This window comes from Leucoraja erinacea, chromosome 24 (genome assembly GCF_028641065.1).
Source record: "Leucoraja erinacea ecotype New England chromosome 24, Leri_hhj_1, whole genome shotgun sequence".
In the NCBI taxonomy this organism is placed as follows: Eukaryota; Metazoa; Chordata; class Chondrichthyes; order Rajiformes; family Rajidae; genus Leucoraja; species Leucoraja erinaceus.
In genome coordinates this window covers 22403038-22414471 of record NC_073400.1, presented here as the reverse complement: position 1 = coordinate 22414471, position 11434 = coordinate 22403038, and the positions used below count along the sequence as shown (strand labels likewise).

The following is an 11434-nucleotide window of genomic DNA, read 5'->3' as shown; positions in this document are numbered from 1 at the left end:
GTTACTCCAGCACTTTTTGTTGTTTTAAATAGTATGATTTTACTGAATTGTTTGCAAAACAAAGAATTTCTCTGTATCTAGGGACCTGTGACAATAAAGTACTCTTGAACCATTGATTGAGGATAGTCTGAATATTAAGATTCTGATTTGGGGAAGGCTGATTTGGCAAGATAGAACTTGGCAAAAGTAGACTGAGAGCAGGTAAGAACCAAAAAGTGGGAGTGTTTTAGATGTGATTCAGGGCGAACACATTCCTATAAAGGTGAAAGGCAATGCCCACAAAACTCTAGATGTCATGGAAGGCTTGCTTAAATAACAGAGAGTGTGCTGATGGAGGGCAAGCAAAGATGAAAAGTGCCCATCCATTCAACTGCATCGAGGATGTAGAAGGGGTGTGTAAGAGATAAATTAGAGGGCAAAGTGGGGCCATGAACAATCACCCAAAGATAAGATTACAGAGAACTTGAATACATTTTATAAGATATCAATAGCACGATGGTAAGTTAGGAAGTGGGTGTCTGTTACAGACCTAAGGGGGCACTCTGTGCATGGAGCCACGTGAAGTGGGTGATGTCTTAAATTAATACAATGTAGTTGGAGATCTCAGGAAGGGACTGGGTGATATTCCAGAGCATATTGTCATAAAAAGCAGGTATTGGACATAAAGTTGGATAAATCCCCAGGGCCTGTTGAAATGTATGGAGACTGCTACTGGAGGTGAGGAAGGAGAGACCTGGGATCTGACAGAGAATTTTAACCCTTCACTGGTCACGGGAGAGGTGTCAAAAGAGTAGAAGATGCCAAAAATGGTTCCTTTAATCAAAGGTTGGAGGGATGAGCCAAATAATTACAGACCAGTGAGTATTAGGTCTGCGGTAAGGAGATTATTGGAAACGATTCTGAGGGACTGGGTCAATCCACACTTAGAATACACACCCATTGATGCTGATCCAATTTTAGCACTTTTATTCTCTCCCCATCTACTCCCCCCCCCCCCCCCCCCCCCCCCTCAGTTTACAACACTCGCCTACACAACTTAGAGATCCCTATCAACCTGCAAATCTCAATGCCTTTGAGAAGTGGGAGGAAACCAGAGCACCTGGTGGAAACCCACACAGTCACAGGGGGAACGTTCAAGCTCCATACAGGCAGCACCCAAGGTCAAGACTGAACCTGAGATGCTGGAGCTGTGAGGCAGCAACTCTACTGGAGGGAGGGGATGTGGGTCGATTAGGGTACAGGAGAAACTAGTGCGAAAATGGGATTAAGTCGAAGGCCAACATAGACTCAATGGGCTGAATGGACTATTTCTACGTTGTAAGGAAATACACGGGCGTGTGTGTAATTCAGCTGCAGCATCTTCACACGGAGAGCACAGGATCACTTCAGCAAAGCAGTGGGTGATTAATTGGGGCGGAGCCTGGTGGAGTTTTGTTGCAGTCATTAAAGGAAGAAAAGTGGGTAAACAAATGTAGATGAAGGTGAGTCATGATTGAAGGTTCTTCTCCCATGCTTCAAAAATGGAAGTGCACTAGAATTAAAAAGGGTCAAAGTTCATCCACTTCCCACTCTCCTGGAATTTGCTCAGCTAAATTTGCATCCAAGTCCTTTGCTTTAAGAAGCAAAGAGGATTGCAAGAGGGAAGGAGGAAGCCCAGATTGCAGAAACATTTTCCACTTGTGCTATCATTGCACAGGAGCAAGTGCTGAATGCACAGGATGCATTGGGCTGGCCACAGCGATTTTTAATGCATAGATTTCTACCCTATCTGCAAAAAGATGAATTAGTTGGTCTTTCACTTTTAATGAACTTCAGTTCACACCATGTGAAAGGTAATTCATATCCGGCCCACACCACAAGTACATAACGGTTGAAAGGGTGACCTTTTTTCTAGGGAGCCCTGTGCACTCTGTATCGATCATCCACTTTAACCCCAACCACTTCCTCTACATGTGGTGAAACAAAATGCTGCAAATACTCAGCAGGTCAGGCAGCATCTGCAGAAACCGAAATAATGCTTCAGGTTGGAGATCCTTCATGAGAATGAAACACTTCCTAACTGCTGGACTAACTTAGTGGGTCAGGCAGCATCAATAGAGGAAATGGGATTTCAGGTCGGGACTTTTCTTCAGACAATCTGAAAAAAGATCCCAACCCATAAGGTTGCTTATCCATTCCCTTATGTTACCTGATGCACTGAGTTATTCCAGCACTTTATGTTTTACTCAAGATTACAGCATCTGCACTTCTTTGTGTCTCCATTAAGTCTGTTTTTCTCCCTCTCCGTAGTTGCTGCCTAACTTGCTGAGTGTTTCCAGCATTTTGATTTGTATTTCAGATTTCTGGCATCTGTAACAGGCAGCGTCTCTGGAGAGAAGGAATGGGTGAAGTTTCGGGTCGAGACCCTTCGAAAGTTTTCGGGTAGAGACCCTTAGAAGGGTCACGACCAGAAACATCACCCATTCCTTCTCTCCAGAGACGCTGCCCGATCCATGCCGGTCACCAGGGTGAATTCGGCACAGAGACTAACAGCAGCGGCGCAACGCTTCCAACGCCTCCGATGGCCCAGGACTCTTGCACTGCTCCATGGCCGGAGCTGCAGCGGGCAACTCGCCAGCCCGGCAAACACTCGCCAGCCCTGGCTCCCCGTCCACATCTGCCCCCGCCGCTGCTTCTGCTTCCATCCAGTGGCGGACTGGCCAGGGTGTCAGCTTGCCCAATGGCAAGTGGGCCCCTATATCAAGTGGGCCCCCTATATCAAGTGGGCCCCCTATATCAAGTGGGCCCCTGATGAAGTGGGCCCCCTTTGTCTCCTGGCAACCAATATTTTTAGACCCAGTCCGCCACTGCTTCCATCCCTCCCTCAGCCCCGGCTCTCCAATACCCGCGGCCCATGCAGTTGATATTAGATTTGAAATTCTCGTTGATCACAGAATTTCTCACGACAGAGCATGAGAAATTTGTGATCAGCGTTAGAGAGCGTGAGAATTTGTCGAAATGCATGAATCTCACGCTCAAAGCATGAGTTGGCAGCCCTGTAGTTATTCCTATTTCATTTATTCGACTGTTCAATTGGGCTTCTTTCCATGAATTCTCTCTAATTCTGATTCTGATTGATTTTTAGGTTAAACCACACAATTTACACTTGTTCCAGGGAGAGCCTGTGATTTCACCATTCCCCCGAAGTCAGGTGTCATCAAGCTGCCCTTAATTGAGTAAGTTGTGGTTTCCTTCTTCCTGCAGTGTGTGTCTGTATTGTGAAACTCACAACATTTAAGCAGCAGGTTACCGGCTGCTATTCATATCTTTTGAGTTGGAAGCTATAGGATGAGTAAGTGCTCTGCAAAAAATATTTTAAAAACCTTTATGCATCTCATCTGATAGTGCTGCTGCCTTGAAGGATCCTTGAACATTTGCACCCTCTGTTCCTCCCTATTCCCCAGGTTCTGACCAGGTATTGTGTATATCCTAGTGTTAATAGTCCTTCTGAACTTATCTTTCGGGATTAAGTTCCATCTGGCATCACGGTGCCATTCTTAGTCTTAATAAAAATGACTCAGACACCAATGGATTGTTCTAAAAGTATATCTACTTCATTCCTACAGGGAGGGATAAAGGGGTGGGGATAGGGAAAATCTGCTGCCCTTATCCAACTACTCTATATGTGGCACTAGTCCTTGGAAATTGGTCTTGTTACTGGACAACAAACAGTCAGTATTATAATTGCTGCCTTACCAGCAATGTGTCTACATTTCCATATCAGATGGGAGGCCATGCTGTCCAACAAGTCTGTGTCAGCTCACAGAGCAATCCCTGCCACCCTACACTGATTTTCCCTATGATCCACTCTCCCCACATTACCATCAAGTCCCCCTCATTTTCTAGCATTCACCCATACATTAGGGGCAATTTACAGTGGCCATTTAATCCACCATCCTTAAGACGTTGTAGGAAACAAAAGCACCACGGGAACCAATGCAATCGCAGGGAGAACGTGTAAACTCCACACAGGCAAGACCAGAGGTCAGGATCGAACCTAGGTCTCTCTAGCTGAGAGGCAGCGGCTCGACTAGCTGTGCCACAGCTTGGCGCCAACCCGGAGCATGCGCCCTTTTTAGGGTGGGCACATACTGATGTCAAACCAGATGGCATCACCCTGCTGCAGAATTCTGCTGCCTCAAACGCAAAAAGACGACTAGTTACCACAGGTTATTCACATGTTCCACCCAGATACTCAGCTCACACAGAACCTTAAGTTGCCAGTGTGATCCAATTTGTGCCTTTGCTGCCGGTGTGAGATTAGCACAAGCATTAAAGGACAGGTGGGCCAGTAACAAACAGCACATAATAACATCAAGCCAACACTGGGACTGGAACTGAGAGACGACGGAGATCTGATTGTATGCGACAGAAGTTGGTGACAATCCCCCCCAAAAAAACAGGATGGAGCTGGGACCATGATAGACATCAGCTGGTGTTTATGCTGTAGTAAATGCAAGGTGGCATTGACACTGAAATAAGAATAAAATGGCTCTGTGGCTGTCATAGAGGAGTTGCCATAGAAACAAAGTGACGTTTTAATGTACATATATGAACAATGGAGCTGTAATAAACACAAGTTGGCAGAAGCAAATCAAGGTGCTGCTGGTGCTGTAATGCAAATAAATGAAGCTGATACGGTTGTAAACGCAAGGTCCCTCTGGAAGGGTGCGATGACATTGGGGTAGCAATAGGAACACATTACAACAAATACAAGAAAAGCACAGCAGTCTTGAAACTGTAATAGAAATACCTGTAAATGGTGGTTTTGTATAAGCATAAGGTGGCACTGAGTATGTAATAGGGTGACCCATGGTTTGTAACAGATATGGTGCCAATGCTGTAATAGAAATAGGGTTGATAATGGAAACAAGTTATTGCTTAGGTTGCAATAGAATCAAGCTGGCGACAGGTCTGTAATAGATGTTTAGTGTGGCTGCAAGGGGAACATGCTGGGACCGAGGACTGTAATAATGCAAGATGGTTCTCAGTCCGCATTAGATGCAGATCCTAAGACTGCAAGGGTTGAAAGGGTTCAGAAAATATTTACGAGGATGTTGCCAGGACTAGACGGTGTGAGCTATAGGGGGAGGTTGAGTAGACTGGGTCTCCATTCCTTGGAGCGCAGGAGGATGAGGGATGATCTTATAGAGGTGTACAAAATCATGAGGGGAACAGATCAAGTAGATGTACAGTCCCATGCCCAGGGTAGGTGAATCTAGGACCAGAGGACATAATGTCAAGGTGAAGGGGAAAATATTTAATAGGAACCTGAGATGTAACCTTTTCACACAAAGGGTGGTGGGTGTATGAAACAAGCTGCCAGATGAGGTAGTTCACTCTGGGACTATCCCAATGTTTAAGAAACAGTTAGACAGGCACATGGATAGGACAGGTTTGGAGGGGGGATATGGACCTTGCGCAGGCAGGTGGGACTAGTGTAGCTGGGACATATTGGTTATTGTGGGCAAGTTGGGCCAAAGGGCCTGTTTCCACACTGTATCACTCTGACCCTCTGATTCTAAGCTGGAACTTGATCTGTAGTGGAAATCAGATGGTAGTATGTTTGAGAAGACATCTTAAACTTTAAAAGAGAGCCAAGCTGGAAGGAAGAATACTTGGTATGTAATGAAAACAAGCTGAATTGGGCTGTAACAGAAGCAAGATAAAGCCAGACTAAATATTGTCACAGTTCATGCTCAGTCTGTTGGTACGGAGGCAATCCTGAGGCATCTCATCAACAATGAGTCACTCCAATGTCCCTTGGCAAATATTGATAACACACAAACAAAGATGCATTACTAAGTACCCCTTTGATGTATCCCTTTGATAGATGGAGAGCAGAAGAGAATGCAGAGATAAGCCATGTTCAGCTGGAGAGGTATTCAGATTCAGATTCAGATTCAATTTTAATTGTCATTGTCAGTGTACAGTACAGAGACAACGAAATGCATTTAGCATCTCCCTGGAAGAGCGACATAGCAAGCGACATAGCAACAGTTTGAGGATAAGGAGAACTGGACATCTCGAAATTCAACAGTAAATGAAAATCAAAGAACAGCAGATGCTGGAAATCTGAAATAAAATCAGGAAATGCTGAAAACACTCAGCAGGTCAGACAGCAGCTCTGGAGAAATAGTTAACCTTTCAGGCTCAGAACATTTACATGAAATGTGAGAAAGAGAGGAAACAAGTTCATTTTAGGCACAGATAAGATGGAGAAAGGGTAATTAGAACAAAGGGAATGTCCTTGACAGCGTGAGAGCCGAAGACCTAAGGTGGGTGTTAAGGAGCAATTAAAACAGAAGAAAGGTTATTTATCTGTGTAATTTGTTGCTATCAATAAGGTTGTGGGAAATGTCCACTTGGCTAGAATTATTGTACATATACAAGGCAGCATAGTGGTGCACTGGTAGAGCTGCTACCTCACAGCGTCAGAGACGGGGTCGGGATTCAATGTAAGACTGTGCTGAGAAGTCAGTATGAGGCTAGTAGCCAGTATGGATGGTGATGACAGAAAGTTCAGCGGGCAGAATAGGCAGGAGCATGGCAGGGAGCTAGGATGGACAAGTCTTGCAATTCTTGTAGTTAATTTGGCAATCGCCATACCACAGGGTCTGATAATAGACACAAAGTGCAGGATTAACTCAGCAGGTCAGGCAACATCTCTGGAGAAAAAGGATGGGTGGCGTTTCAGGTCGAGACCCTTTTTCAGACTTAAAGTAGAGGGGAGGGAACTGGAGGTAAGAAAAGGCCAGAACAGAGCAGGACCAGCAACAGATGACCAAGAAAGGGTGGAGCCCATAATGGCTTATTGTTGGCTGGGGAAGAGGTGATGGTGAAGCGATACTAGGATGCAAACTTGTGAAACTAGTAGGGTGACTAGGGCAGGGGAGGGGAAGAGGGGGAGAATGCAAGGGTTACTTGTAATGAGAGCAATCAAGATTTAAGACGGGTTGTAAGTTGCCCAAGAGAAATATGAAGTGTCATTCCTCCAATTTACCTGTGGTTTCATCCTGACAGTGGAGGAGGGTCAGGACAGAAAGGTCAGTATGGGAATGGAAAGAGGTGTTAAAATATTTGGCAACAGGAGGTCGCATAGGTCAATGTGAACTGAGCGTAAGCATTCAGTGAAACGATGTGGGCCTGATAGGTGGGAGAGGAAGAACATAGCAGGGAATTGTGAAGGAAATTATAACTTTGAATTGCTGAGATGGAGAGGGGAATATGAGGCATGTTAATCTGTCGGTTAATGCTGCCTTCGCATCCCTGGTGGTAGTTCTGGTGCATTTGGGAAGTCATCCTGCACTCGTTCCGACACAAATCGTACTTAAATCAAAATACAAAGTTTTGCGAAGTTTGGGTTCTATTCCATTCAAACACTGTTGAAGCAAGAATACAACCCAGATTGTGGGTGGCACAGTGGCAGAGTAATAGCCTTGCTGCCTTACAGCACCAGAGACCTGGGTTTGATATTGACCTCAGGTGCTGTTTGTATGACGTTTTTACATTCTCCTTTTTAATGTATAGGATAGAACTAGTGTATGAGTGATCGCTGGTTGGCACGGACTCGGTGGGCCGAAAGGCCTGTTTCCACGCTGTATCTCTAAACTAAACTAAAAACCAAACTATCTGTGCCTCGTGATGGAATGTGGTGAATCTGGTGGAAATTACAAGGATAAAGGAACTGTTTAATATGGAAACTAAGGGTGTGCAAAGTAAGGACCAGGGGACCTTAACTCTGTCCAGGAGCCAATGGGGTGAGAATTGGGGTGCAGTCTAGGGCTCTGCCCACAATGGTAAAAATGCCCCATGTTTCAAATTAGAAGGCGCTGTGAGGTCAGACTCATCATCAGAGCAAAGATAATGAAGATAAAGGGACTGGGAGAATGGAATCGAGTCCTTACACAAGGTGCAAAGCAGGTTTTTTTACACAAGGGTGGTGAGCGCCTGGAATGCGCTGATAGGGGGTGGATTGAAGCAAATACGTTAGTGGCATTTAATAGACTTTTGGATAGGCATTTAGATATGCAGAGAATGGAGCGATATGGGTTATGTTCAGATAGATAAATGATTGTCTTGGCATCTTATTCGACACATTGTGGGTCGAAGTGTCTGTTCTTGTGCTGTACTGTTCTATGTTCTAATGGGCCCATATCGCCCTTGTAGTGACGATAACATTCTCACTCTGACAGGCGCCTTCACCAGGGACTGACATGACCCTCACCCTATGGGGCAGGGGCAGCCCCTTCAGTTAACGTGGTATGAAAATTGCATGTGCTATCTCCCTGGGTGCTCCAGTTTCCTCCCACAACCCAAAGAAGTGCTGCTTGGTAGTTTAATTGGCCTCTGTGAATTGTCCCTGGTGTGAAGGGCAGCTCACGGAGTCTGCTGAAGATTGCTGCTTAGCTTGACTCTGCAGTGTGAGCGGTGAAGTGGATGGAGGAATTAGCGTCCCGCTCATCAGAGAAACCGTCCCCCACCCAGGCACACCGGTCCCAATTCCATCTGCCCTCATTCGCTTTCTTTCTGCTTCTATTCTTTTTTAGTTTCTGCATGCCTGCCTGGGCAGGGCTGAAACCAGACACCTGGGTGGGCAGCTCGCCAGAACCCGGCCTTGGTTCCTGTTACAACTTTGTTCTACGGTATGGCAGGAAATGTCTCAACCTCTCACGAGCCAGCGGGGGTCGAGGTGGAGTAGGGAAGGGGAGGGGAATTTGGGTTGATAATGGGAGGCTTGTATTGGATGGAGCACCCCAACTCTGACTGCAGGAATTTCCTATTTTTCCCACAAGAATTGTTGCAAACTTGCACGTTGTATGATTGTGCTTATCTATGGCATGAGTTTGGAGAAACAAGGAACTGCAGATGCTTTTTTACGCAAAAGGACACAAAGTGTTGGAGTGACTCAACAGGTCAGGCTGCGTCTTTGGAGAACATGGTTAGGCGTTTTGGGTTGGGACCATTCTTCGGACTCTGATTGCTTTCTCCAAACACAAACCAACTGGAGAAAGCAACTCTGACGGTACGTACTGTATGTAGAGACACAGAGCACAGAAACGCCAGGCCACCAAGTGCATGCCAGCTATCAACTACTCTAATCCCACACTGAACACATTTTATTTTCACAACATTCCCATCAACTCCTCTCAGGTTCTACCACCCACCTTTACAATGGAATGATTAGCAATGACCAATTCACCCACCAGCCCACACATCTTTGGGATGTGTGAGGAAATCCAATCTGTCACAGGGAGAACGTGAAAACTCCATGCAGACAGTACCCAAAGTTAGGATCGAACCCGGGTCCCCGGAGCTGTGTGGCAGCGGCTCTACCAGCTGTGCCACTGTGCCGCCTTGTGAAAATAGTCATCAACTACCATCCCGAACAGTATCTAGTGGAGGACCTGCCGTACAGCTAAGAAAGAAGGTCCAAGAGCTTTATCCAGCAACAGCAAAGGCAACTTGGTACAGCCAGCCGTGGTTACGTAAAGGTTCCCTTCCTGAGAAATCTCCCTAAGCCAGAAATGTCAATTTTCTAGAGTTACCAATATCGTACATACAGTTACTATAATTCATTCATTTCATTGAATAATTACTCTAACACTGCCCATGATTAAACTATTGGAACATATACAGTCATTAATAAATACATGAACATTTTAAGTATTGTTATCTTGAAAAATGGTAGAAAAATGTAGGGGAGCAATTCTTTACATTTGGATTTCCTTACGTCAGGTCATCCATAACCTGGGGAGCCTCTAGATACTTGTAGAACCAGTGAGAGTCTCAGCATAGATAAGGCACCCCAGGATTGTGGCAGTAGTAATGGGGGGAACTTAGTGACATTAGTGCAACCTCTGTTTCTGCTTGTTACTGAACTTAGGAAGAGGTGTTAGTACATGACACCACTCCTGTGTGTCTACCACTCATGCTCCGTTACACTTCCCTCCCCACCTCACAGTCCCAGAGTCCCAGTGTCAATTCCGACCTCTAGTCCTGTCTGTACGAAGTTTGCATGTTATTCCTCTGACTGCGTGGGTTTCCTCTGTGCGCTCCTGTTTCCTCCCACATCCCAAAGAGGTGAGGGCTGGGAGGTTAATTGACTACAGTAAATTGCCTCTGGAGTGTAGGTCCATACATGCATATGACAATAAACTCGACTTGACACATTCCCATCAATTCCATTAAGTTCTGATACAATGCAAATCTTGCTTGCAGCAACATCACAGGTACATAAACTGAAACAGCACACATAAACATAAATTGTACATACATTATACAAAAAAGATTGTGCACAGCAAAATAACATGAGTGCAAAAATGTTCAATTAGAAAACAAGCCTGTGGTAGTCCTAGAGATGGTCTGTCGGGTTCTATTGCCAAGGTAGGGTTAGGCGTGAGATTAGTTCAATTACCTGTAGGAAAGTAATTGTTCATGAACCTCGTGGTGTGGACTTCTGCCTTCTGTGGCACCTGCCTGAGGTTAGCAGCGAGACGAGGGCATGGGCAGGATGGAGGGGCTCCTTGATGATAGATGCCATCTTTTTGAGGCAGCTCCTCATGTAGATGCTATTGATGGTGGGTAGGGCTGCTTCTGTTATGGATGATGGATCTCGATGAGTCCACCATTCTCGGCATGACACAGAAAAACATTTGTGGGCGAATGATAGATCTATGTGATGGCATAGACTTGATGGGCCAAATGATCTTCTTCAATGTCATAAGGAAATATGAAAATAAGGAATGCTCACGACTGAGGGAAGTTGTAGACTGCAGAAAGAATGCCAAAGAGGAGGAGTTGGATATGGCAGGATGTAAATGGAGATTCAGGAGCAGAATGTTAGAGAGAATGGAGGAGAAGCGCAATGTGAAGAATGAATTGGGGAGGGTGATGGACTACCACAGAAGAAAGATGACAGTAAGTGACGAGAGGAAGTAATGAGGAGAGAAGAGCAGGGAAAGGAGGAGGAAGCAGCAGGGCTCGGGTCTAAGGCCCAGGCAGGATGTGGCACAGGAAATTCAGCTAAGCTTTACAACACCACTCAGCACAAATTGTTCAATCAAAGCAGGGAGTGAGAGCGACCCAGTGTTGCAACAACTGGCGCCTGACCTGCACCCCGAAAGAGGCACCCTCAGCCAGAGTGGGATGGGGGGCAGTTTATCACTCTAAATCCCACTGCCTCTACCAATCCCTCTTACTCAAAGACTTACTTACCATCATCCCAACAACGGCTCACAACAACGGAAGCCTGGATCGCCTCAGTGCAGAGGGAGAACAAGGAGGGAAGAGACAGAGACTTTAAGACTTTTGCCTCCATCACAGTGAGTAGGTGCCTGATGAACTCACTGTGGTGGATGTTAATTTGTGTTTATTGTGTGTTTTGTTATTTATT

General features: G+C 45.6%; 1 protein-coding gene across 2 annotated transcripts in view; it reads left to right on the top strand.

The window, feature by feature from the left end:
• The first annotated feature begins 3122 nt into the window (after nt 1-3122).
• LOC129708782 (DENN domain-containing protein 2D-like) overlaps nt 3123-11434 on the top strand; it is a 47031-nt gene continuing 38719 nt past the window's right edge. Inside the window, exon 1 of one of the 2 annotated variants that reach the window (XM_055654745.1) lies at nt 3123-3215. The gene's annotated coding sequence lies outside the window, so the exon portion shown is untranslated. The remainder of the gene's footprint in view (nt 3216-11434) is intronic. The other variant, XM_055654749.1, reaches the window with a different exon arrangement.